We start from the raw sequence: 26,196 nt of genomic DNA, 5'->3' as shown, positions 1-26,196 counted from the left end.
TCTTTCACTGCTGTGCCAAATGTCCACTTCCCACCAGGAGCTTTTGAACACATGAAATGGGGCCCATGCCACAGGGGACCTGACTTTTAAATGTATCTATTTGCCATTCATTAAGCTGAAATAGCCCCTCGTGGCAAGCGGCTATGATAATGGATCGAGTATCTCCAGAGCTTTCAGGCCAGCAGGCTCCCTTTGGGAGAAATGGGGAGAAGACTGATGATACACAGTGAGATCAAGTGCTCTACCTAAGGCCTTCAGCGACAGAACACAAGCCACAACCGGAGTGCTCCTTTCCCCGCATGCCCACTGCCAGCCCAGAGTCTTCCACAATGCTCTGCAATGGCCTCTTGCCCTTCTAGAGTGAAGTAGTTCCAGGGGCCAGCACTGCGGCTTATCAGGCTAAGCTGCTGCCTGCCACACCAGCATCCCACGTGGCTGAAAATTCAAAACCTGGCTTTTCTGCTTTTTATCCAGCTCACCTTTCAGAATTCCATCCTTGTCTGAAGGATGGAGATAAGGACCCCTCAGAGAATCATGTGAGGTTAAATGGGACAATACAGCAGTGTTGTCTAGCAGACAAACTCAGTGAACATTTCACAATGAAAAAGCCAACAGCAGCATCTCAGTGTCTTGCTGGCCTGGCCATTGCGCTGAGGCCACAGTGTGGCACTGAACTGCAGCCATTTCTGAATACAGGCACTAACCAGAACCAGGTGGGAAGAAGCAAACATTCACCTTGCACAAGTGTCATGATTTCTGGGTGGCGATAGCTTGGTCCTGCTCTCTTGCCTCTCTTGGATAAAACAGTGTGCCTCCTGGTCCTAGGAGAGCCTCTGCTCTCTGACACTGCCCCCTGTTGACAACAAGCTCTTGCTGACCAGTCCTGTGATGTCCACAGTTCCCCGGAGCCTGCCCTGCCTCTCCCCACGGTGGGTTTAACTACAGGTGTGTTCTGGTGGCCCTTTGCTTGTGGGGGAACAACGGACAAAGATTAACATGACAGAAGTTTAGACTGCCGTGATGAGATGGTAGAGGAATATGCACATATACTCAGGCACAGGCACCTGAGTACATACACAGATCCACACGAAGGCACTTCAAAGAGTTCCTGGAAAAAAGACAAAGTTAAAAGGCAAGTTAATTTTTGGTTCAAAAAATTAGCAATTGCATGTAGGAGGAATCTTCCTCAAGTTCTTGGAAATGTGTATTATGAAAGAAACTGCATGGATTTCTTCTTCTCCTCTTCCTCCTCCTTCTTCTTTTCAAAATGGTCTTTGCTTCACATTGCAGAATATGGGAGACTTATTACTATGCCTGTGGGCCTAAACAGGCTCTGGGGAAAGTTGTGGAAATAATTGTCCTGGGCAGGGGGAAGAAACAGTGCCAAGGAATGAGATTAGAATCCATAGAATCTTGAACACAAGTTACTCTCTTAGGGGCTTCCTGACCAGCAGGCCCCCCAAACCACTGAGGGAGTGAGACAACAGTATTCAGCATCACAAACCACCAGAGATAGTCTGGGCGAGTATGTCTGTTTATTGCAAAGCAAGCACAAGCTTATAGAGACTAAGAAAGGGGAAGGTGGCATCTCCTGACAGTCCTCCCACCCAACAATGGCTCTGTAATTGGCTAGAAGGCACGTCTATCTCTCTAGATCTTCCAGTTATGTCACAGGTCACTACTACACACAATTGGCAGGTAGGCTGTGGGTCACATACACCAAGTAGGCTGGCAGGTAACATGAGCCACACCTGCAATCAAGGAAGTTCCAAAACAGTTCATCCAAGGACAGAGAAGAGAGACTGGAGCGCAATCCACTGCCCTCATCTATATGACCAGTGAGCAGGCCAGGTTGAGGTCTGAGTTACCTGAAACCATTGTCCAGGGGGTTCTCCCAGGAACATGGTGTGCCACGTGCCTATGATCTCCCACATAGGCTAAGCAGGCAGAGATGCAGGGGCAATCACCCACATTACTTAATTCTTGTAACAGCTTGCGGGTTAGGGGTATTTTCATTTCCCTCAGGTTAAAGATAAGGACACTGAAGTTAAAAGAAATTTATTAAGTGCTGGGGTCAATATTTTGAAAAGACTGATTCCTAAACCCAGTCTGTGTCCTCGCAGGAAGCAGGGTGTCTGTCCCATCTTATCCCCTTGTCTCCAACTGCCCTGGCCCTCTGGTCACCTCCATGTAGCCTCCTCCCATCCAAGTACTAACCAGGCGCAACCCTGGTTAGCTTGAGAGATCAGGTGTGTTCGGGGTGGTATGGCCATAGACTTCCAGGCAACCTTCATCAACCCCACAACCTCAAGGCTGAGCTAACAATTAGCCCCCAGTAAAGCGTCATTCATCAGAGACCAGAAAATCTTCATGAGTTCTGACTTGGTAAGTGGAGAAACTGAGGCCCAAGGAAGTAAATCACCTCTCCTTTCTGGGCCTCTTCTCCTGGTGGTTAGAGCTGGCTCTGACCACCTTGCAAAAGCCAGAACAGTGTACATCTCTCCCCAACAGCAGTGTCAACAGCTGATAGACTCCCTTGATCACTTGCTGTGCGACCAGAGTATTGAGAAGTAGTTCCGATGAGAGAGAGTGTGTGTGTGTGTGCTTAGAAATGGTCATTTTCCATTTGCCAGCACACTACTGGCTTCCTGTCTTCTACAAGGAAATGGAATTTTGAGTGTAAACAGTAATGGGAATGTTAAAGAACAACACCTGTCAGAATACAAGCAAACTGAACTTCAGCTTGCCTTGGCCATGATTATATGGTAAATGTCCAAGTGATCTGTGATTTCCCAGCTCAGAAACATCTGAGGATCTTGTTGAAAGTATGTCCTGGCCCAGGTTTCCTTCCATCTCTTTTCCCACCTATGAAGTGATGGTTGACAAAGTATGAGTGTTTGAGCATTAGAATCAGGCAGAATTCCACCATGTTGCCTCCCAGACAGTCTAAGTGAGTCTGCCTGCTGGAAGTTCCAGGAGAATCTGTTAACACAGAGGAAATGCATGCCCGGGTCTTAATTGTCAAAATGATCTGAAGCCAGAAAAACTGAGTTGGAGTCCTGGCTCTGATCCACATGAAGCATATGATCCAATGCAGGTCTGTCAGCCTCTCTGGGCTCAGCAGCCTCGTCTGCATAGGACCTGCCTCAGAGGTTTGTAGGAATCCAATGAGATAATACAGGGAAAGCAAACTCATTTATCCAAAGCTCAATACACACTCATTTCCTTGGCTATTTCATCCTGGTGTGTGGGCCCTTCTGCACTCCAGGGTCACAGGACTGCTCACCAGGCTGAAAATAACTCAGTGAGGCCCTGGGCTTATTCATATCTGTATTTTCTTGGTACATATTAAGAATTTTCTTTTTTTTTTTTAAGATTTATTCACTTTTTTTTATTATAGCCAGATATACAGAGAGGAGGAGAGACAGAGAGGAAGATCTTCCATTCCATGATTCACTCCCCAAGTGAGCCGCAACGGGCCGATGCGCACCGATCCGATGCCGGGAACCTGGAACCTCTTCCGGGTCTCCCATGCGGGTGCAGGGTCCCAATGCATTGGTCCGTCCTCAACTGCTTTCCCAGGCCACAAGCAGGGAGCTGGATGGGAAGTGGAGCTGCCGGGATTAGAACCGGGCGCCCATATGGGATCCTGGGGCTTTCAAGGCGAGGACTTTAGCCGCTAGGCCATGCCGCCGGGCCCAAAGAATTTTCTATAAGTCTGTGATTGAATAATAATTGTAGTGATTAGGGTCCCCCAGAGAACAAAGCTGACAGGAGATGATAAATGATGGTGATGATGATGAAGTTAGATAAATTGATGTAGAGGGGGGATGGAATGGTAGATATAGACACAGATAAAATAGACTGGGAGATAGATGATAGATAGATAGATAGATAGATAGATAGATAGATAGATAGATATGGTGATGAGTGGATGGATCAATGGATAGCTAGGTTGTATAGGTAAATGTCAGTGGGATCAATGGATTAATGGATAGACAGACAGATACATAGATGTGTTGGCTTATGTGATCCTGGGGGCTGTAAACATCCACAAATCCACAATTTGTTATTTGTGAGCTGAATAACCAGGAAAACCAGAGGGAGCTTTCAGGTCTGAAGACTGGAGAACCAAGAACCCAAAGGGCAGGAGAGCTTCAGTGTTCCAGCTCAGGCAGCTGGAAGGCAACATACACCTTCCTCAGTGCTTTGGCCTTGGTTTGGTTTGGGTTGGGTTGGGTTTTTGTTCCATTCAGAGCCTCAAAAGTTGGGTGAAGGTTACCCACGTGGGAGGATCATTTGTTTCACTCAGTACGATAGTTAAAAATGCCAGTCTGTTCCAGAAATGCCTAGAAATAAAATGCTGCAGGACCTCTATGGATACCCTTCCCCATGACCAAGTCGATGCATCAAATGAACTATCACAAGTATTCTGACCCACAGACAGACAGACAAACCCACCCTCACATGAATATTGCTGTGGATTATTCACAAGGAAGGAGGCATAGAGTGGCAAATGAAGGCCTAAGTTTGGAGTTTTAAGTGTTGGAGGCGGGGAAGTCATATCTGTGGCTGTCTAACACAACAGCACAAATTTAAAGGCTTAAAACAACATCTGTTGGGCCCGGCGGCGTGGCCTAGGGGCTGATGTTCTCGCCTTGAACGTTCCGGGATCCCATATGTGCGCCAGTTCTAATCCCAGCGGCCCTGCTTCCCATCCAGCTCCCTGCTTGTGGCCTGGGAAAGCAATCAAGGACAGCCCAAACCCTTGGGATCCTGCACCCGCATGGGAGACCCGGAAGAGCTCCTGGCTCCCTGTTTCAGATCGGCACGGTATCGGGCGTTGCGGTCACTTGGGGAGGGCATCATCAAACAGAAGATATTTCTGTCTCTCCTTCTCTCTGTACATACAGACTTCTCTCTGTATATCTGACTACAAAGAAACGACATCTGTTTATTATCTCCCAGGCTAAATGGACCATTTCCTGGGATAAAGCTGAAACCTGGAGAAACTGGTGCACCTGTGAATGTACAGTGGCGGCAGCCTAGAACCCAGACCCTCTGTACCCCAACACACTGCTGTCTCTGTTTCTGTTTACTGTCTTCTGGGCCAGAAGTTACACATTTAGGAGCATTTGCAAATTGCCACTCAGTGGGTACTGACATTTCTTAGAATATCTAGAATAAATCCAAGTCCTTATGATGACAATCCTTATATCCTCATGATGACAATCGAGACTCTTTGACTAGCTGGTCCTACCAAGTTTTTTTTGTGTCTTGCCTCCTGCCATTTGCTCTGGTACCTAATGTTCCATCATGGGGAACTATCTGGCACTTCCTGCTGGTACCTCTCTCTCCTCTCTTCACATATTCTCTACCAATAGTGTTCTGTATTTCCTATGCCTAGAAACTAAGTAAACAGAATGAATAGAAAAATAAATAAAATTACTTATCCTTCAGATGCTTTCTCTGTTACACCTCCCTCAATTCTTACTGGCAGAAATCATCATGGCCTCCAACTGCTCTTAGAATCGCATGCTGATGAGCTTAGCCCTTGTCACACACATGACAGTTGTTTTTGAACTCTGTTTCTCCTATGACACTAGGATCTTAAAGCAGGGTTGTTAGAAAGATGTGAAATGATTGTGGCTTAAACAAGCCTAACATGCCAGCTGGCCCTGCTAAGAGACCACTAAGGCCTCCTGCAGAGCTGAGAAACCAGCAAGGCTAATGAGAGTATTTAATTCAAAGCAGATATCTCTAGAAGCTCACTGCAAGTCAAGGAAAGGCTAGCTTGACCCCCCACCCAATTACACTCTCCTGTATAGCTCATCTTGGCATTTTGCTCCATTCAGTAAATCTGTCCTATTGGATTGAACAGAATTGGACCATCATTCAACGTAGGTAGAAAAGGCACAACAAAAAGCACATGAGCTTGGAAATTTAGAAAAAAGTGCTTGATTCAAAGCCAGCCACAGTTACTTACTAGCTCTCTGATCTTGATAAGTTATTGAACTTCTCTGACCTCAGTTTTAGGCAGGCAAGCAGGAGATAATAATACCAATTCTATACAAGTTGCTGTGTGGGCTGCATAAGATGATGTACAAACCTGATCCATAACACCAACAAGTATTATGATCCTCATCCATTTGTAAACAATCAGTCTCGCGGGCAATAATGATCAGTGCTTTCCCAGATGCGAAGGGTCAAGGAAGCACAAGGAATGAACGCACTTGTTCTGCCCAAGAGAGATGGGTAAGGAAAGCCTCTAACAGAAGGTGAGCAGGCATTGCTGGGGGAGCCATTGGTCAGAGGGAAAAACACACCCAAAGACAGGACTCTGCTACATGTCTACTTCCAGATGAGGCAGCCTCCAGGTCCCGAAGTTCACATGGAGACAAAACAATCTCTTCCTTCTGTAATAAATAACTGACATTTTTTTAAAATTTCTTGGCTGCACTCGTAAAAAAAAATGCCTTTTCTCTCAACCAGAAATATGAAATAATTCAATTTGCAGCTAAATTAACACTGAGAATTGAAATGCATTAAATTCCAAAGTTCTGATTCTAAGAAGAATGTCACACAAATCTCACCTCCCAATGCATGTGACACATTTTTTAATATATTTGAGATGGAGTTTGATGCTGTTAAATTAAGACATATGTACATGAGCATGAAATAGTTGCTGAGGGAATATTTGGAATCTCCAAACATTTTTACTTCCATAATTTCACAACCTCGGGGACTAGAATTCCTGGAATGCTAGAACTAGAGGACCTTTGGGATCCAGCTTCCTTGTCTCCTGGACAGGGAGCCCATACACAGGGAATGACTTCTCCAAGAAAGTGTGACAGAATGCAAGGTGTCTGATGATGAAATATAGCTCCTGAAAAACCCAGTGCTCAGCCTAAAAGACTGATACAAAAGACTGGTATAATTTTAGGATACAATCTTTGGTCTTTTCAACCCAGACACTTTAATGGCAGATGGTCATTTTGAAGAAAAGTCTTTTTCTTTGAGATTCATTGATCACTTTTTAGCAAGATAAGTACTGTATGACTATAACACACCTCAAGTTCTTGACCATCTCCATAATAAGGTCCTAACGGCAATTAAATAACAGAATATTTGGACAAGAAAGGGGTTTTGTAAGTTTATCTGGTTCAATTCCCCTTCTACCAAAGAATATTATTTCTGAACATGTCCAGTGATTTACTCATTTCTCCCAAGAGAGTTTAAGCACCGTTCAATCATGGCTTCAAGTTTCATTGGGCAGAACTCAGTGTCTCTGTCTCATCAGTGTTAACAGAAAGAGGAGGGGCTAGGCATTCCCTATTAAGCACCATTTGGGTACCAGGCACATGTGAAGGATTGAGATACGCAAGTATGATCTTATTTGACTCTTAAAACATCCCTTTATCCCAGCTCTAGCAATCGCCTAAGTTGCCTTGTTACAGCTGTTACAAGTTGCAAGTGTTACACTGCTGGGAGGAAGGCAGCCAATAGCTGGCACGTACTCTGGGCCTGGTTAATGCCGACTCTGTGTTAAATATATCAGTGTGTCAGCATAGTTGCTTATTCTATTTTTTTTTTTTTTTTTCGTTAAAGACATGAGGGAAAAGGGGCAGAGTGCCTGCCACACTACCACAGGTGCTCTCCAGCTGGGCCTACCCCATTGCTGCTGAAGAGGGGGTGAATGTGCATTACTAGACACCAGGGAACTGGGGACATGTTAGGTTGGGGACAACTGAGGGCTTGTTTGACATACATAAAATGATTTCTGGGATCTTCCAAAAACAGGGCCACTGCAGTCACAGGTAATTGAGGGAGCTGAGATAGGATGGATCAGATGGGGGAATACAGAGTGCCTTTATGGGCCAGGCCAAAGTACCTCCTTATGCATACAAGAACTGGGACTTGGGTTAGGTCTGGTGGGGGATGTTTGGGGACACCCTTGCTAGACTGTAGCACCTGCCAGTGCATGTGAAAGCCAGAGCTTGGAGTGGGCCAGGCTGGGCTAGAATGCAATATCAGTCAGTACATGAAAAAGCCAGGGCTGTGGGCATGCTGGGTCAGGCTAGGCTCCAGCACCCACCAGCGTGTGTGAGAACCAGCATTGAGGATGGCCTGGTAGGGGATCTTTCGGGTCATCCCTGCTAGGCTACAGCACCTGCTAGTGTACGGCAGAACCAGATCTGGGGATGGACCAGGCTTGGCTAAATCACAGCGCCCGTCAGCAAGTGCTAGAGTTGTGGGCAGTTCACATTAGTTTGGACTGAAGCACCTGCCAAAATACATCAGAACTGGAGCTGGGGGTGGATCTGGCAGGGGATATTTGGGGTCACCCCTGCTAGGCTGCAGCATCAACCAACAAGTGCAAGAGCTAGTGCTGGAAGTGGTTGGGCTGTGCGAGGCTGTAGTACCCGCTGGCACATGTAGAAGCCAGAGCTAGAGGCAGGTCAGGCCTGGTAAGGCCTGATTTGCACACCAATGAAGGCTGCAGTGCCTGTGGGTATGCAGTAAAATGGGCTGGGGCTGGACCAGATAAGCGTCCTTCAGGGTCACCCCAATGAGGCTGCAGCATCCACCAGTGCATATAAGAGCTGGCCCTAGGGGTAGGCTATGCTAGTTACTTACTAGTACTTACTAGTTCATGTTAGAGCCAGAGCTGGGGTGAGACTGACCAGGCAGCTACACCCACTGGCATGCGCATTGGCTGGCACAGGGAGCAGACTGAGCCCAACTCTGTACCATCTGGCATATACAAGAGCAAGGCCTAAAGATCTCCCAGGTGAGGTTTGTTAGAGGCTCCCCAACTAGACCACAGTGCTCCATTCCTAACCTCAGGGAAAACTGTATGTGGCCCAATCCTGGAGCACATATTGCAGGACTGGGTCACTTTAGTTGCTAACCCTCATGCAAGAATGGAGAGCATATGCAGATGAACATGACAGTCAGCTTATTTAAGCCAAGAGAAGACTGCAAGTACTTTATCAAAAGACGGAAAGAAGGGCAGTTTGAACAACACTTTAGGCCAGGCTCTACAACAGATACCTACGTCTATTGGTACACTGAGGTAGACTAGGAATTCAGCAGGCCTTAGAAAGAATTTTGCACCTCTGGTGTAACAAACCCGACAACCTTTCAGAACCACCAAGACCACTCAAATGACATTGTTAGAACATTCTTCCCCACAGTGGGCCCTCAAATGACTGTCTCCTCCCAGGGGGCTGATACAGTGTGATAGCAAGGAGCAGCGTACTTTCTTCCTCCCACCCCCACCCAGTTCCATTGTAAATGTAAGGGGGGAAACAGAAACATTTATCTCACCAGCCTCTCTTCACCCCACTGATCCTCTCCATCCTAATCAGAATTGGAGGCCTACATGTGTCTGTAACCCCCTTATCTTTGTAATAAATATTAAAATAATTTTTTAAAAGATTTACTTATTTTCATTGGAAATACAGGATTATAGAGAAGAGAGACAGAAGAAGAAAGATCTTTCATTTACTGGTTCACTTCCTAAATGGCCACAATGGCCAGAGTCGGGAGCCAGAGCTGCTTCCAGGTCTCCCACATGGGTGCAGGGTCCCAAGGCTTTGGGCCATCCTCTACTGCTTTCCCAGGCCACAGCAGGGAGCAGGATGGGAAATGCAGGAGGTAGGACATTAAATTTAAAAAAGAATGTTTTTCTTTCAGTCTAGCATCGTGGTGTAGCATGCTAATCTTCTGACTGTACCACTGGAATCCCTTTGGGCACTGGTTTGTGTCCCAGATGCTCCACTTCTGAGATCCAGCTCCCCACTTATGGCCTGAGAAAATAGTGGAAGATGATTCAAGTCCTTTTATCCCTGTACCCATGTGGGAGACTCAAAAGAAGTTCCTGGCTCCCAGCTTTGGATTGGCTCACTTCTAGCTGTTGTAGTCATTTGAGGAGTGAACCTCTGCATGGAAGACCTTTCTCTCTTCTTTCTTTGCAAAAATCTGCCTTTCAAATATAAATAAATAAATCTTTTTGAAAATTGTGTAGTGTACTGTGATTACCGGCTAAGTGTCCCTTATCCAAAGTGCTTGGGATCAGTGCTTTAGATCTCAGAGTTTTCAGGTTTGGGATGAGTTGTATTGACTTTATTGGGTGAGTTTTTCCTAATTCAAAATCTGAAATTCTTCCAAAGAAACTTCTGGAATCACAATGATGCTCAAAAATGCTCAGGCTTGGGAGCATTTCAGAGCTTAGATTTTGGATTTTTATGTTAGAAATGCTCAATCTATCTGTATCCCAATCCACAGACTGAGAAGTAAAAAAGTTCTGAGTTGAAATAATGTGCACAAGTTCATCTGTGACAGGTGAAAGGCATGATCCACAGGCTCTCTTCAAAACACACGGTGGCCTCCTACCTCCCATCTCTCTTCACTACAGCCTTTTGAGTACACTGCCCTGAAGTTTCCCTTTGAAAACAAAAATCTCCTGCTTAAATGCCTTCGATGGCTCTTCAGTGCCACTCCAGGTAAACAGTCCAAACTCTCTAGCTTAATAATCAAGACCCTTGACAATCTGGCTCCAGGCAGATGTTGCCAGCTCACTTCCCTCTGTTCTTCCAAGGCACCCTCAGTTTTCCACATGAATGTCTTTCTTGTTGCACTGGATGTTCTTGATGCCTCCACACCTCTTTCCCTGTTTTTATGCTTGAAGAACTCACAGTTTTCCTTCCAGATCCATTCAAGGGCTGCCTCCTTGGTGAAGGTTTCTCCAGATAATCCAGACAGAATGAATTTTCTTTGGCTTTCTCTATCACCTTGTTGACCCCTTTGTAACAGCTTCCTTTGCATTGTCATGTCCTGTGTGGTTCAAGATCTTCAAGGACATGGGAACCATATTTTACTTTTCTTTACACTCCATAGCTATTTGGGGGAACAGAACTGAATCTTAACCCTTTCCCATACTAGCTCTTCAATGATTTGGGCGCCTTGCCAAACTCTTGCCTTATCTCATTCTATTACTGGTTGTTTCTTCTCCAGGCTAAAGATTCCAACTCTGGCAACTGGTGTTGTGACATAGTGGGTAAAGTCTCTGTCTATGGTACCAGCATACCTTATAGGCACTGATTTGAGTCCTGGCTGTTCTTCCAATCCAGCTCCCTGCTAAAGCACCTGGGAAAGCATTAGAGGATGGCACAAGTGCTTGGGTCCATGCACCTGCATGAGTGATCAGGAAGAAGCTCCTGGCTTCCATTTAACCTGTCCCTGGCAGTTAAAAGCTATATGGAGAGTGAACCAGTCGATGGAAGATTTCTCTCTCTGTGTCTCCCCTATTCTCTCTCTCTCTCTCTCTCTCTCTCTCTCTCCCCCATTCTCTCTCTCTCTCTCGTAACTCTTTCAAATATACAAATCTTTTTAAAAAAAAAATACCCTTTCAGGATGCTCCAGCTGGGTTGGGGTACCCACTGGTGAGCATGAGAGCCAGACTGAGGACAACAGACTGGGCTTGTGACATGGCTAGAGTCTCCCTTGGCGCAGGTGTGGACTGGGTCTGGGGAGTGACAGACTGGGCTACACTCCAGCACCCACTGGTACTTGTGAGAGCCAGAGTGACTGTGGAACAGGCTGAGCTAGGTCTTGACTACCGCTGAACCATGCAAAAGCTGTATCTGGGTGTAAGGCATGGCTGAGCTGCATCACCAACAGTAAAACCAGAATGTGCATGAAGCAGTTGTGCAAGGACACTGTTCCTGCCAGGACAAGAGGTGGGTAAAGTCAACCTGGGCCAAGGACCTACTTGTGTCCACAAGATCTGCCAATGGGGAGAATCAAGATGGTAGATATAGGGTAAGGACATGTTTAAACAGATGCAGAAATATTAGTGTGAAGCAGAGAGGGCACATTCCAGGAGATAGGAGAGGACAGAACAAGGACAGAACAACAGCAGAGGGGTGCCTGGAGACTGACAGACACCTGAAAGCAACGGACACAACAATGCGGTGTTGCAGTGACTGATACTCCAGCGGCATTCAGTGAGTGGCGACCCAAATTGTACCGGCAGCCAGAATTACAACAGGAACAAGGTGGGAAGGGACTTAAACCAAGAGCTCAGGAGGTGAACCCAGACAAAGAACTGCCCGTCCTGCTGGTCTGTTTGGTTTGACCAGGAACAGAGACAGCAGTAGATCTGAGACAGACAGTATGGGAACAGGGTGGATTTCACAACCCAGTCTACCCCCTAGAGCCATATCGGGCACCATTTGTTTAAGCAGGCAAGGGCTAAGGATAGTACTGTTCATGCACTGAGCTGGAAGTGCATTCATTTCTGGCTCAGTGAACTGCATCACCGTGGCATCCTACAGGTTCCACCCAGATAGGTCCAAGTAGCCCCCAGACCTGATGGCCAGCAGATCAAGAACTCTAAAGTGGCACATCAGGTGACATTTTGTATGGTGTGGCAAAGAATTTAACCCTGCGGGGACAAAAGTGAGCTGTGCATGTGCTGAGCTCAGTGCATTGCACTGGACCCACAGGAAAATAATACTGACTATGCCATCATATGGGTCAAAATAGGTCTGTGTCTCCCTCAGACCTAACAGCCAACAGGTTCTGGCAAGATCAGTACCACCAACAACCTAGCTATATAGGACACCTGGTGTCTGTCTCCCTAATCCTGGGACCTACTCCAACCAGAAGTAGAAGAAAGGTTGTACAACAAAGGTGCAGCCTCAGCACATTATTATAGGAGATAGAGAGTAATGAGCCAGAAGGTGGGACTCCAGAGACCATGGTGGAAATCTAACATCAGAACCCAGACCTGGAAGCAAAGAGCCGTGTAACAATTGCAACAAGTAAAATCAAACTGTAGACCTGTGAGTGACACAGCTTAGAAACCTGCCCCAAGGAGAAGATTCTGATAACCAGAAGTACAATGACCAAGAGCAAGAGACAGAGGCACAACGAATATTACTGAAGACTCCCCTGCAAAGGAGCAAAACCCTGTGCCACCTGAGTTCACTGAGGATGACATCGAGAAAATGAGCGATACAGAATTCAAAACACTTGTTATAAAACTTCTTATCAACCTCAAGAAGCACATAAAGCAGGATTTCAAGGAATTCAAGGAATATGTCACACTGGAAATGAATCAAATGAAAGCTGATCTATCAGAAATGAAGAATATAGTGGAGCAAATTAAAAGTATAGTGGAGAATCTTCAAAATAGAATGAAAGAGGCGGAAGAAAGAACCTTATAATTAGAAGATATTTCCTGTCACCAGGGGAAAGCAAGCAAAAAGCTGGAAACAGCTGTGTCAAGCTTAAAAAAGTATTCAAGAATTGAAAACACTATTAGGAGGCCAAATATAAGAGTTATAGGAGTCAAAGAAGGTACAGAAAGAGAAACTGGGATTAAAGGTATATTCAATGAAATAATAAGGGAAAGTTTCCCTAATCCAGAGAAAGAATTGGGAAACAACATCCAGGAGGGGCACAGAACTCCCAAGAGGCTTGACCAAAAGCGATCTTCACCACAACACATGATCATTAAGCTCTCTTCAATTGAACATAAGAAAAAGATCCTTAAATGTGCATTAAAAAAAAACCTGACATATAAAGGAATGTCAATTCAACTCACAGGAGACTTCTCATGGGATACTCTACAGGCAAGAAGAGAATGGAGCGACATATTCCAGATTCTAACAGAAACATGGATACAGACCCTGCACATGGAGAATGTAGCAGCCCATGTGGTACTGTAACAGAGGAAGGAGCAGAGAGCAAACTGGACAACTACTCCAGCAAAGGATGACAGCAAAAATCTGGGTGAATGGAGACTTGAAGTCGACTATGGCAGCCAATGGACATTGGGAGGGCTGCCTCACCTTTGGATTGGCAAAACTGACAGCATTTCAGAACTATCCAAACTACTTCATCAGAACCCTTGGAACATGTACCACATCGACCCTGGGTTGATATCGAGTGGCAGTTCCCCATCTCTGGGTACTGGGACATTTGGGAGGCCGGGTGTGGTTTCCCCTTTAACTCTCCCCTTCCCCCAGAGATAAGAAAAAATGGGAAATTTGGAAATGATGATCACACCCATTTTTCCTAAACCATCGAACCTGCCCACCCTGATCAACCATGTAATATGTAATCATCATCAAAAATAAAAATTAAATAATAAAAAAGAATATATGGGCCCGGCGGCGTGGCCTAGTGGCTAAAGTCCTCGCCCTGAAAGCCCCGGGATCCTGTATGGGCGCCGGTTCTAATCCCAGCAGCTCCACTTCCCATCCAGCTCCCTGCTTTTGGCCTGGGGAAGCAGTGGAGGACAGCCCAAAGCCTTGGGACCCTGCACCCGCGTGGGAGACCTGGAAGAGGTTCCTGGCTCCTGGCTTCAGATCAGCACAGCACCAGCCATTGCAGTCACTTGGGGAGTGAATCATGGAATGGAAGATCTTCCTCTCTGTCTCTCCTCCTCTCTGTATATCTGACTTTCCAATAAAAATAAATAAATCTTTAAGAAAAAAAAGATATATACATAAATATAAATCTCCTTTCAGCTGTCTCATGAAGTCTGATTTCCAGATTCCTTATCTGACCATTTACTTTGGAATTCTATGTTGTAAAACATGGTGTAAGGGACAAAACTTAATAATCCAGGCAAAGTCTGGCTGCGGCAGAACAACGCAAAGGGTTACAGTCAAGAATATAAAAGGAACATTAATGTGTACCAGGGGCCTGGGACCACATTATCCTCTTTCCTCTTACAACAATCTGGTGTGGTAGGTGTAATTTCTGCTTCATAGATGAGGATACTGACCATGTAGCCAGGTACATTGAGAGTGTGTTAACAAAGCCACAAGACCAGAAAACAAAGTGAACTTGTGGTTAACTAGTACCTCTGGATCATGTTTCTATCAACTGTTGTCAAGTTAGTATTATTATTTCCCATTACCAGCTAGTGACAAGCTTAAGGGCAATGGAGGACAAAAAGAATCTGTGCCTTTAGAAGGGTGTGAAACTAAAGCACAGAGGAAAGGCATGTTGGATTAATGACCAACTTCTCTAACAATAACAGCCTTTCTCTGGTGGCTCAGACAGAGCCTGGAATTTCTCAACCACACAGCTTCCTGGAACTACTTTTATTTGGTCTTTTACAAGAGGAGCAAGAGGAGAAGTGTCTTAGATAAATGAGGCTTGGGTTTAATATGTCTCTGCAAAACACTCACACCAACAGAATCTGAGTTACTGGTTGGGCCTTGGGTCACAGGGCAAACCACAAGGAAGCTGCTGCTGGTCTGTGGCCTGGGTCTGAGGGGGGTCCCTCTGTGCAAACTTATCCCACAAATATTGACTGAGCACCAACTGTGTTACAGACCAGGTGAGAGGAGCTGGAGATGTGATGAATGAATGAATGAGAGATAGAGAGGAAGAGAGAGAATAAAGAGAGAAATCTGCCTTTTGGAACATATAGCTAGACAGGAGACAGACATGGGAACAAACAGAAGACTATTTTATTTTATTTTTAAAGATTTTACTTATTTTTTATTGGAAAGCCAGACATACAGAGAGGAGGAGAAACAGAGAGCAAAATCTTCCATCCGCTGATTCACTCCCCAAACGGCTACAAAGGCAGGATCAGAGTTGATCTGAAGCCAGGAACCAGAAGTCTCTCCTCTGGGTCTCCCATGCAGGTGCAGGGTCCCAAGGCTTTGCACCATCTTCTACTGCTTTGTCAGGCCACAAGTAGGAAGCTGGATGGGAAGCAGGGCCACTGGGATTAGAACCGGCACTCATATGTGATCCTGGTGCATTGAAGCCAAGGTCTTTTAGCCATTAGGCTACCACACTGGGTCCCAGGAGATTATTTAAGTACAGTAATCAAAGTATACGCCCAGGAACAAGTTAGGGAACATTTCACCCATCCTGGGGTGAGGAGAGAAGACAAAACAACAGAGGAAGTGCCTAAGAAAGGTAATCTTTAATAAAAAGTGTATTTACTTATTTGAAAGGTAAAGAAATAGACATACAATAATCTCCCATCCCATGGTTCACTCCTCATGCCTACAACAATCAGGGCTGGGGCTGAGCCAGGTTGAAGTCAGGAACTAGGAACTCAGTCTGTGTCTCTCACCTAACTTGTGGGGATCCAAATGCTTGAGCTATCACCTACTGTCTCCCAGGGTGCACATAAGCAGGAAGCTGGAATCAGAAACGGAGCTGGGAAGTGAACCTAGGTACTCTGATGTGGGGTGTGGTTGTTACAAGTTGTGTCTTCACCATTATGTCAAACACCTGCTCCCCAGCAGGTAATCTTAATTGAGGAATAGGAGTTAATTTTGTGGAGGAGAAAGAAATAGAATTTCTAGTTATGAGCAGAGCCTTTGCCTAAAGTTCCCATAAAATGTGGGGAGAATTATAAAGTTTAGACTTGAACTCAAATACAAGGCGCTGGGGAGGTGAATAGCTTATTACTAAGCACGTTTTGTAAGCAAGAAACTGTAATAAGCCCTTCACAAACACTATTTCAGATCCTCAATCACTAAATGACTTTGAGGAATTTATTGAGAACTCAATTAATTCTAAGCTCCCTTCTAATCTCAACCTGTAATATAACTGAGCGGAAAAACATTCGAATCCGCATCCTTTCTACCATACTTACAGGAGTGCTGGTGAGCATGATCAAGCATCCAGGTGACAAGCAAAGCACCGGAGAAGACTGTGCTAACCTTAAAAACATTGACCAATGGCCTGGTGCAGTAATCTAGTGGTTAAAGTCCTTGCCTTGCATTCTCCTGGATCCCATATGGGTACCGGTTCACATCCTGGCTGCTCCACTTCCCAACCAGCTCCCTGCTGGTGACCTGGGAAAGCAGTCGAGGATGGCCCAAAGCCTTGGGACCCTGCACCCATGTGGGAGACCTGGAAGAAGCTCCTCGTCCTGGCTTCAGATTGGCTCAGCTCTGGCTTGTAGTCAACTGGGGAGTGAACCAGCAGATGGAAGCTCTTTCTGTCTCTCCTCTCTGTGAATCTGACTTTTCAATAAAATTTTTAAAAATCTTAAAAAAAATACTGACCAAGCTTAAGAGGCATATTGAAATAATGATTGCTGTCACTGGAAAGGGTGGGATCATAAATTGTGGGAGATTAGAGTTGGGAGAGATCCCTTCCAGTCAGGGTGGGATTTGGGGATAGAGGGAGCTTCCTAGAGATGGCGTTTTGTGATTGGCACAGATGCACAACTGTTGAGGAAGGCTGAATGAAGGAGTCATTGTGAACGATGGAGACAGCAAGAGTCCAACAGGATCAGCCTCTTGCCTATCTGCCCCCTCACTCCTGCACATCCTTAGCTCCTCCCACTTAATGCTCAGGGTTCTTTGCTGATAGTGAAAAAGTGGCGTAATTCAACCTGCTGTCTCTGTTCCCTACACGGACTCTGCTGAAACCACACAAAACCACTTATCATCTCTTAAATGTGTGCTCGGTTTTTGTCCCTCCTGATTCCTCTCAGTACAGTCCTCCACTCCCCTACTATGATTGCGGCTTGCCCATCCATTTCTCAATGCCTTCTAAAATGCCATCTTAAAAAAATATATTTATTTTTATTGGCAAGTTAGATTTACAGAGAGAAAGAGAGACACAGAGAGAAAGATCTTCTATCTGTTGGTTCACTCCCTGTGTGGCTGCAATAGCCATAGCTGAGCTGATCTGAAGCCAGGAGCCAGGAACTTCTTTTGGGTCTCCCACGTGGGTGCAGGGTCCCAAGGGTTTGGGCCATCCTTCACTACTTCTGCAGGACATAAGCAAGGATCTAGAGGGGAAGTAGAGCAGCCAGGGCATGAACTGGTTCCCAGATGAATGTTGGCACTTGCTGACAGAGGATTAGCCAATTCAGCCATTACATCAACCCCTAAAATGCCATCTTCTTGGGACTGATGTTTGGCACAGCAGTTGAGATACTGCTTGGGGCGCCTGCATCCCATATTGCAGTGCCTGGTTCAGGTCCTGGCCCCTTTGTCCTTGATCCAGCTTCCTACTCATGTACACTTTGGAAGATAGCAGGTGATGACTCAAGTACTTGGCTTTTTGCCATCCATGTGGGAAACTCAGATTGAATTCCAGACTCATAGCTTTGAACTAGCCTTGCCCTGGCCACTGAGAGCATTTGGAGTCTCAAGCAGCAGATGGAAAATACAATAATAAAATTAAAAAAAACAAACTATTTAAACATAAAATGGCATTTTTCGATGTAGCCCTTCCTGAATGTTTTCTAGATCTTAGAACATTTGGATTACATTTCTTTTGTAGCACTTGGAATTTTTTGCTTGGTATTATAATACGTGTCCTCATTAGACTATAGATCTCCAAGGAAGCATGCTAGGTCATGTTGATCTCTCCCCAGGGCCTTACACCTGGTAGCATTCAACAACTGGCCAGATGGCCATCTCCCCAGCAAACATGTGGACTGTGAGCACAGAGACCTTAATGAGAAAGTGGCCTAATGATAGAGTCTTAATGAATCTGCTGTTTGACCACCACTTAAGAAAAGCTGGAATTGGGCCCGGCGGCGTGGCCTAGCGGCTAAAGTCCTCGCCTTGAAAGCCCCGGGATCCCATATGGGTACCGGTTCTAATCCCGGCAGTTCCACTTCCCATCCAGCTCCCTGCTTGTGGCCTGGGAAAGCAGTTGAGGACGGCCCAATGCATTGGGACACTGCACCCGCATGGGAGACCTGGAAGAGGTTCCAGGTTCCCGGCTTCGGATCGGCGCGCATCGGCCCATTGCGGCTCACTTGGGGAGTGAATCATCGGACGGAAGATCTTCCTCTCTGTCTCTCCTCCTCTGTGTATATCTGGCTGTAATAAAATGAATAAATCTTTAAAAAAAAAAAAGAAAAGCTGGAATTGTTCTCAGTCATCCTCTGGCCATTGTAGCTATTGTTATGCTGCACTCATCTGGAATGGAGCCCACCTCTCTCTCTATGAACAGAGGACTTTGGCTAGCTAATTCCATTCCCTAATTGTCTCAGGCATATGAGCCTGAAGATAAAGCTATAGTGGAGAGAGAAAGTATAGAGCAGGTGTTAAGTCTAGCTGATTGATTCAAAGGAAACCCTTCCAGTGGGTGAGATGAATGTTAGAGAACAAGCATGTGGCTGGAATGTATCACTCTGTGACACAGGCACACTGTCCCTTCACAGAGGAGCAAAATCAGGGAGAGCTCAGGGGCTCAGACAGCTGAAGATGTTTATTCAGGGCTATAGGGTACATGGTAGAATCAAAACATGATGTCAGGTCTGATGTATTCTCCACTGTATCCTCTTTGCCACTCAACACCACAGTTACCCAGGAAGGAACAAGGTACCCAGACTTTCTTGGGGGGGAATTAAATTGGAGCATTTTCAACCCTTCAGCTGATATTAAGTTTAGTACAAACATGGCAGCCACTTAAATCACTCATTAAGTGATCTCAGGCAGCCTTGAAAAAATTACAAACGGCCAATAGTCAGAAGAAGGTGTGAACGGAAAACAACAAAATCTACTGGCCATGACAATACTAATGTGTCTCAGTACTCCCAATCCTAATGCCCACCCCACATACATTCTTGAAGTACCAGAAGCCTTCACTTCCATTTTGTGCACTTAGCTCTCCAAGGCTAAACACAGTCAAAATCCCTCAGGGCTCTGTCAGGTTTAATCCATGATGCATTATATGAAATAGCAGGCCTGGAGATTAAAAACAAACAAACAAAAAAGAGATCCTGATTAATTTGCCTATTCTCCATTGCCTCTGCATTTCCTGCTTTATTCCATGTATGATCCTTTCCAAACCAGATTCTATCTTCCATGTGTCTCTTAGCTAATTCTTATTTATTTGAAAGGCAGAGAAGCAAAAATCTCCCATGTGATGGTTTGCTCTGCCAATGTCTGCCATAACTGGGGATGAGCCAGGTTGAAGCCAGATTCCCAGAACTCAATCTGGGTCTTCCACATGGGTGATAGGCACCCAGGTACTCGTGACATCACCTGCTGCCTCTCAAGGTGTGTGTCAGCAGGAAGCTGGAATCTGAAGTGGTTCTGGGACTTGAACCAAGGACTTCAATATGGGATGCATGCAACCTCATTGGCATCTTTAACTGATGCTCCAAATACCCACCCCCTCTTGGCCTTTTCCATTTCCTTTTAAAAAATCAAACATTAAGCAGTTAATGACATATAGGATATTCTGCTCCTTGAGCTATGAAAAGTGGATTAAAAGCAAGCCATACAAAGAAACTGCAATCTAACTTGAAATACAATGATGGGATTTATCTTGCGTCATACAGATACTCACCAGGTCCTGGCAGGGAGAAGGGCACAAATGGCTTTCCTGAAACATCGCAGAAAAGCTTTGAGCTGGATCTAGAAACAGGAATCCCTCAAATGTTTTTATATATATATATGTATATATATATATTTCATTTTCATTTTTTATTTACTTGTTTTAAGTCTTTGACACATAGTAGTACATATTCATGAGGAATAGCACAGTAAGTGGATACATAGAGAATGTGTAGCAAACTTGTAGCATTCTCTCCTTCACATCAAGCCTTGCTGGAGATATTGTGTGAATGAGGTTCATGATCCCAAAAAGCTTTCTAGGATGGCCCAAAGTCTTGGAACCCTGTACCCAATTGGGAGACCCCAAAGAACTTCCTGGCTCCTGGCACCAGGCTCAACTCTGGCCATTGTGGTCATTTGGGGAGTGAATCTGTGGACAGAAGATCTTCCTCTGTTTCTCTCCTCCTCTATGCATATATGACTTTCCAATAAAGATAAATAAGTAAATCTTTAAAAAGAAAAAAGCCTTCAGCCTAGAAAAAGAGTTTAAAAGTGTACCCCAATAATGGGAGTACAGTGCCTATGGTGTCATGGAGAGAGTTACAGAACCACCAGGGGAGCTGGGCAGAGAAATGTTAAAGAGAATTTTTCTCACAAGCTGTATAGTGGCAGAGGTAGATGATACCCTTACAATTCTGGGTCCTTGGTGTACAATGCCTCCGGACCCAGAATAGCATCAATGATGAACTCTGCTCTTGCTAATCCAGCTCAGACTGATTCCAGCTTTCTGTTAATGCAGACACTGAAAGGCAGCAGGGATGGTTCAAGTAAAGCAAGTAATTTTGCTACTGCATAGGAGGCCTGATTGTCTCAGCCCCGGTCTGGTACTCTCACCATTTGCAGATATTTGGAAACCAACAAATGGAAGCCTTCTTTCACCCCATTGTATCCATTTTGCCATGTCTCTCAGGTAAATACTGTCAAGTTTTAAGTGTTAAGATCTATTAATTATGTTCATATAAGTTAATATTTCTAAAAGAAAATATAGGCACTTTATAGCACAGTGCTCTCACAGATGTAACTTATTTTTCCAATTATGGACTCCTTAGACTCAGGTTGTACCTAATGAACCTTATAGTTAGTATACAAGTACTCATGAAAATCCCATGGAGTCAAGTTTGAGACACAGGACCTGATTAGTACTTGGATGGTATGCTCTCCATTTCATTTTCCCCAAAGCAGGCAGACTGACATAGAGACCATGGACTGAACAAAAGGAGGTTTCTTTTCTTTTTTTTTTTTTTTAGAGATTTATTTATTTTTTTGTTACAAAGTCAGATATACAGAGAGGAGGAGAGACAGAGAGGAAGATCTTCCATCCAATGATTCACTCCCCAAGTGACTGCAACGGCCGGTACTGTGCCGATCCAAAGCCAGGAACCTCTTCCAGGTCTCCCACGCGGGTGCAGGGTCCCAAAGTTTTGGGCTGTCCTCTCCTGCTTTCCCAGGCCACAAGCAGGGAGCTGGATGGGAAGTGGAGCTGCTGGGATTAGAACTGGTACCCATACGGAATCCCGGGGCGTTCAAGGTGAGGACTTTAGCTGTTAGGCCAAGCCGCCGGGCCTGGAGGCTTGTTTTCATACACGTCTTTGTAATTTTATCTGAGTTCCTTAATAAAATTGATATTGTTGTGTTTATTTTGCAAACATAGGATGAGTGTGTGGCACAGCAGTTTAACTTGCTCTGTAGGACACTTGCATCCCACATCAGAGTAGCTGTTTCAAGTCTTGGCTAGTCTGCTTCAGATCCAAAGTTCCACTAAGGTATGTCCTGGCACGCAACAGGTGATGGCTCAAGTACTTGGGTCCCTGCCACCCACAAAACACTGCTTGAATTCAGGGTTCTTGGCCTCGATCTGGCCCAATGCCAACTGTTCTGGGGGCTGAACCAGTGGATAGAAGATCTCTTTCAAATATAATTAAACTTAAACAAAAGTAAGACAGTTTTTATAAGTGGCATCAAACTGCTTATTCATTTTGGCTCAATCTTGTTTCTAGTTATTTTCATGTTATTACATGGAGCTAGAGATTGGATGTTGGCAAATTTTTCTGTAAACAACCAGAGAGCAAACACTTCAGGCTTTGCAGACCACTAAGGCCCATTTTAGCACAAAGGTTGCTACAGGAAATATGGCTGCATGATAATAAAACTTATTCACTTTCATGTCATGAAATTATGCTGCTGCTTCTGTGGTTTCTTTTCAAACACTTAAACATGTAAAAACTAATTTAACTCCTGGGCCAAACACAAACAGGAGAGGGGACAGAGTTGATCCCGTTCCAGATCATTCATTGTTGTCTTTATGGAGTTTTCTATTGTGTATGTATTCATTCATTTGCTCAAAATATATTTACTAACCTTCTAATAGATACTGCTATAGAGCAGACACTGATCAGACATACTAGCCAACAATGAGGTGGGAAGTGATGAAGGCCCCAGGAGAGGTTTGTATGTAAGAATTCACAGGAGCAGGAGCAGGAGCACTCTGTTCACATTGATATAGTTGAAAAAATGGGTTCTAGGGGCAACTTCGATTCCTCTTCTCATTTCACCACTGATTAACTGTGTGACATTGGACAAGTTCTATTACCTACGTATGCCTAGTTTTCTTCTCTAAAATTTAGGTAATAATAACAATACCTACTGTATAGGTTTGTTATGAAAATTGTTACAAGCACTAAATAAGGCAAAATACATATAGCACCTGGAAGACGGTCTGGTTCATAGCAGGCATTGCGCTCAAATCAGTGCTAATTTTCATTGTTCAAACTGGAGTATGACGGAAGGCTTCATGAATGCATACTAAGACTTAAAAAGAAACTCAAGCAGGATTCAAACATACAGCAGTGGAGGGGAAGGCAGATCATATACGGAAAAGCAAAGAGCAGCAGAGGACAAATAGAAAACTAAAGTGAATTAAAAGATAAGTAAAGGAGAACAGAGAGGAACAATAATCAGAAGGAACAATTGTGGCCACATCACGGAGGGCCTTGGATACAAGGCTAAGACTGAGGAGTTTAAACTTTGTCCTAAAAGGAAGAAGGCCTTGTCACGTCTCCTGGCCTCGGAACACATGATGCTTCTGGGATATGGCAGGTGTGGGAGGTAAACTGGAGAGAAGAGTCAAGAGGTTCTCTTTCCTATAGTTTGGGCAATGACATTTAAGAGGGCAAGGCCTATGTGATTTAGAAGCTCTGGAAGAGAGTACAAAGGCATTAAAAAAAACAGTAAAGTTTTTGGCTTGTGTAGCTGTGAGTATGGTGACCTGGACTGGGGAGTACTCATAAAGAAGGTCTGGGATGATGTTTGAAGCTTCCATGTGGAGTCGGCTAATGGTGGAGCTAAGAACAAGCAAGCCTGGAGAGAGGGCTGGCCATTTGGGCTATGTGCTTGGAGTCCTGTCAACAGCTCCATGAGTTTGTGATTATCCCTGTTTTAAAGAGGAAGAACCTCAAACCAGAGGAGTTAGCCTCAACTCCTCAACTTCACAACTCACAATCCACCAGCAGGAGACCTTCTCAGGGCTTTACCTGGAGACAGTCCTTCAGATCCTGGCTTGGAGGTGTTTGGTGCAATGCCAACAAATCTGTATTATTTACTTCCTTGACTTAAGCAGCAGGGGGCAGGCACTAGACAGCACAGGGAGGCTGACAGCAACTTTACAAAGTCATCACTAGAACTCCAAAAACATAGCATTCTGAGGTCATTTAAGGTGGGTCATAGCCTTTCTGTTCTCAGTATCCCAAGATTTAATAGTAAGAAAGCCTGATATTGTTACTGGTTTATATTTATAATGAGTTGAGAAAATATTGAACTTTTCCCAAATGCATTCATCTGCTATGCACGCTTCTCAGTACTTGGTGGGGGGTGCTGGAGGAGGAATCTTCAAAGAAAGCTTTCTGGGGAGAAGAGGTTTGGTACTACTGGGTCTTCTCACTGACCTCAAAGAAGGATGTGAAGGAAATCCCTACTGAGTGAAGCCTGGGGCAGGCCCTCTGCTGGGATGTTCACAACCACTTTGTGGTGCCATTGGCAACCAGCGCCTTTCATCCCAGCTGGCTCTGACTCCACTGCTTCTCAGCAAAACAGGCAGTGAGGACAGGTCAGGATGTGCCAATTGGTCAGGAACAGCCGCTGCACCCACAGAGAGCAGCAGCAGAGTCCTCACTACACGGAGCGAAGTGGGCTAAACCATGTTACCTGTACTGGCGCTGACCTGCTGAGGTGGCAGAGAAGCAGTGCTGGATGGAGAACAGGGGCAGCCACCTGGCCCCCAGTCGCCCACGCTTTCAAGTTTCTGTCCCTTCCCCTCTGAATTCACCCTCTGGACTTTGCTTGGGTCTTGAAAGCTTTCTGAAATGCAAATCTGAATAAATCATTTCCCTACTTAAAACTCTTCAAAAGCTTCTCATGGCTTATAGCAAAGTATTCCCAATCCTTTGGGTCTGTTTACCCCTCTACTGTTATCGAGGACCTTGAAGAACTTTTCTATCCACAGTTAAGTCACTTCCATAGATATTTATCATATTAGAAATTAACATTGAGAACTTAAAAAAAACCGTTTTTTAAGTGACAGCAACAGAACTATTACGCGTTTATAATTTTGTTCACAGAAAATAACATTTTCTAAATTAAAAAATTAATGAGAAGACTGATGTTTCACATTTGTGCAAATCTGCTTTTCACAGCTGGTTTAAAAGAAGACAGCTGGATTCTAAACCTGCTTGTGTATTCCATCTGCCCGGCGCAATCATGTCCTTACAGCACACTCGCCAGAGAGAAATGAGTGAAAAATAATATTTAGAGTTATTATGAAAATAATTGAGTTCACCGGTGCAAATCTCAGGAGCACCCAAGGTCCTAGGACTTTTGGAAACCACTGTTCTACAAAGCACATCCGAAGCTCTTAACCTAAACAGGCAGGGCTACCTCTCCGCCTGGATAATTCCTTCCCTGGACTCGCACAGCACCGGCAACCAGCCGGTCCCTTGTCTCAACTCCCTCACCCCAGCCTCTGCAAGCTGGCCAGCCCGCCCGCGCCAGGAGGACTACTTCGGGAGCCAACTTGGACTGGACGGCCCGGAGAGGCGGGGAGGCTCCCCTGACCTACCCCGGCAGGGTCATCCTTCCCTGCGGAGGACAGCCAGGCGGGCCAGGAACCCCACGTGGCCATCTACCAGCTGGCTGACCTGAGGCTAGTCACTGCTAACTCACAGTGGCGGCTCGCCCCAGCTGTGCCGCCACGAGCCCGAGGTGGGGTGAGGAAACCACAGAACCTCCGACACACCGGGGCCCACTGCGTCCCGGCGGGACGCGCCGGCTAAGCCACCGCCGACGCCCGGGATCCACTAGGTCCTGGCACGGCTCCCTGGTTTCTGCCAAGCACTATAACTGCTGGTCTCGCACCAGCCTTCCCGCTCCACGGCTCCACTGCGCCGCCGCCGGCGAGCGAAGGTGCGAAGCAGTGCTCCCAAGGTCGCCTCACGGCCAGCCCCTTGCAGGGCTGGGGTCGCGGAGGCGGCAGGGCCGCCCCTCCGGCCGGCCGTCGCAGTCCCCCGCTCCACCCCCACCCCCCGGCGCGCTGGGCCGCCAGCCCCGCCCCCCGCGCGCGAGCCCAACGGCCTGGCGCGCGCCACCGCGCGGCGGGAGGTGCGGGGCGGGGCCGCGCTGCCCGCTGTCCTCCCCTCAGCCACCGCCGCCTCGGTGGAGCCCCCGGCCGCCCGCCTGCCCTCTCGCAGCCCGCGCCCTCGCCTTCGCCGCGGAAACATGGCGGCGGGAAAGGAGTGAGCCGCTCCGCGTCCCGCTCCGCCGCAGGCGCAGGTAAGAGCTTCAC

At 45.9% G+C, this 26,196-nt stretch overlaps 1 protein-coding gene and 1 long non-coding RNA gene across 6 annotated transcripts in view; one reads left to right on the top strand and one right to left on the bottom strand.

Annotated features, from left to right (window-relative positions):
* Positions 1 to 1,037: 1,037 nt before the first annotated feature.
* On the bottom strand, positions 1,038 to 25,889 carry LOC131479561 (uncharacterized). Of its 2 annotated transcripts, none has more exons than XR_009244968.1 (3): positions 25,795 to 25,889; positions 20,317 to 20,384; positions 1,038 to 1,360 (listed from the first exon to the last, which is right to left on the bottom strand). It is a non-coding gene; the product is annotated as an uncharacterized LOC131479561 (long non-coding RNA). The 2 variants fall into 2 exon arrangements; XR_009244969.1 differs by lacking the exon at positions 1,038 to 1,360 and adding an exon at positions 5,136 to 5,403.
* Positions 25,890 to 26,107: 218 nt separating this feature from the next.
* SCMH1 (Scm polycomb group protein homolog 1) overlaps positions 26,108 to 26,196 on the top strand; it is a 188,664-nt gene continuing 188,575 nt past the window's right edge. For all 4 annotated transcript variants that reach the window (XR_009247464.1, XM_058679670.1, XM_058679662.1 and 1 more), the window contains exon 1: positions 26,108 to 26,183. The gene's annotated coding sequence lies outside the window, so the exon portion shown is untranslated. The remainder of the gene's footprint in view (positions 26,184 to 26,196) is intronic.

Source organism: Ochotona princeps, chromosome 2 (assembly GCF_030435755.1).
Source record: "Ochotona princeps isolate mOchPri1 chromosome 2, mOchPri1.hap1, whole genome shotgun sequence".
In the NCBI taxonomy this organism is placed as follows: domain Eukaryota; kingdom Metazoa; phylum Chordata; class Mammalia; order Lagomorpha; family Ochotonidae; genus Ochotona; species Ochotona princeps.
The sequence above is the reverse complement of the archived record's forward strand: the minus strand, read 5'-3'. Positions and strand labels throughout refer to the sequence as shown.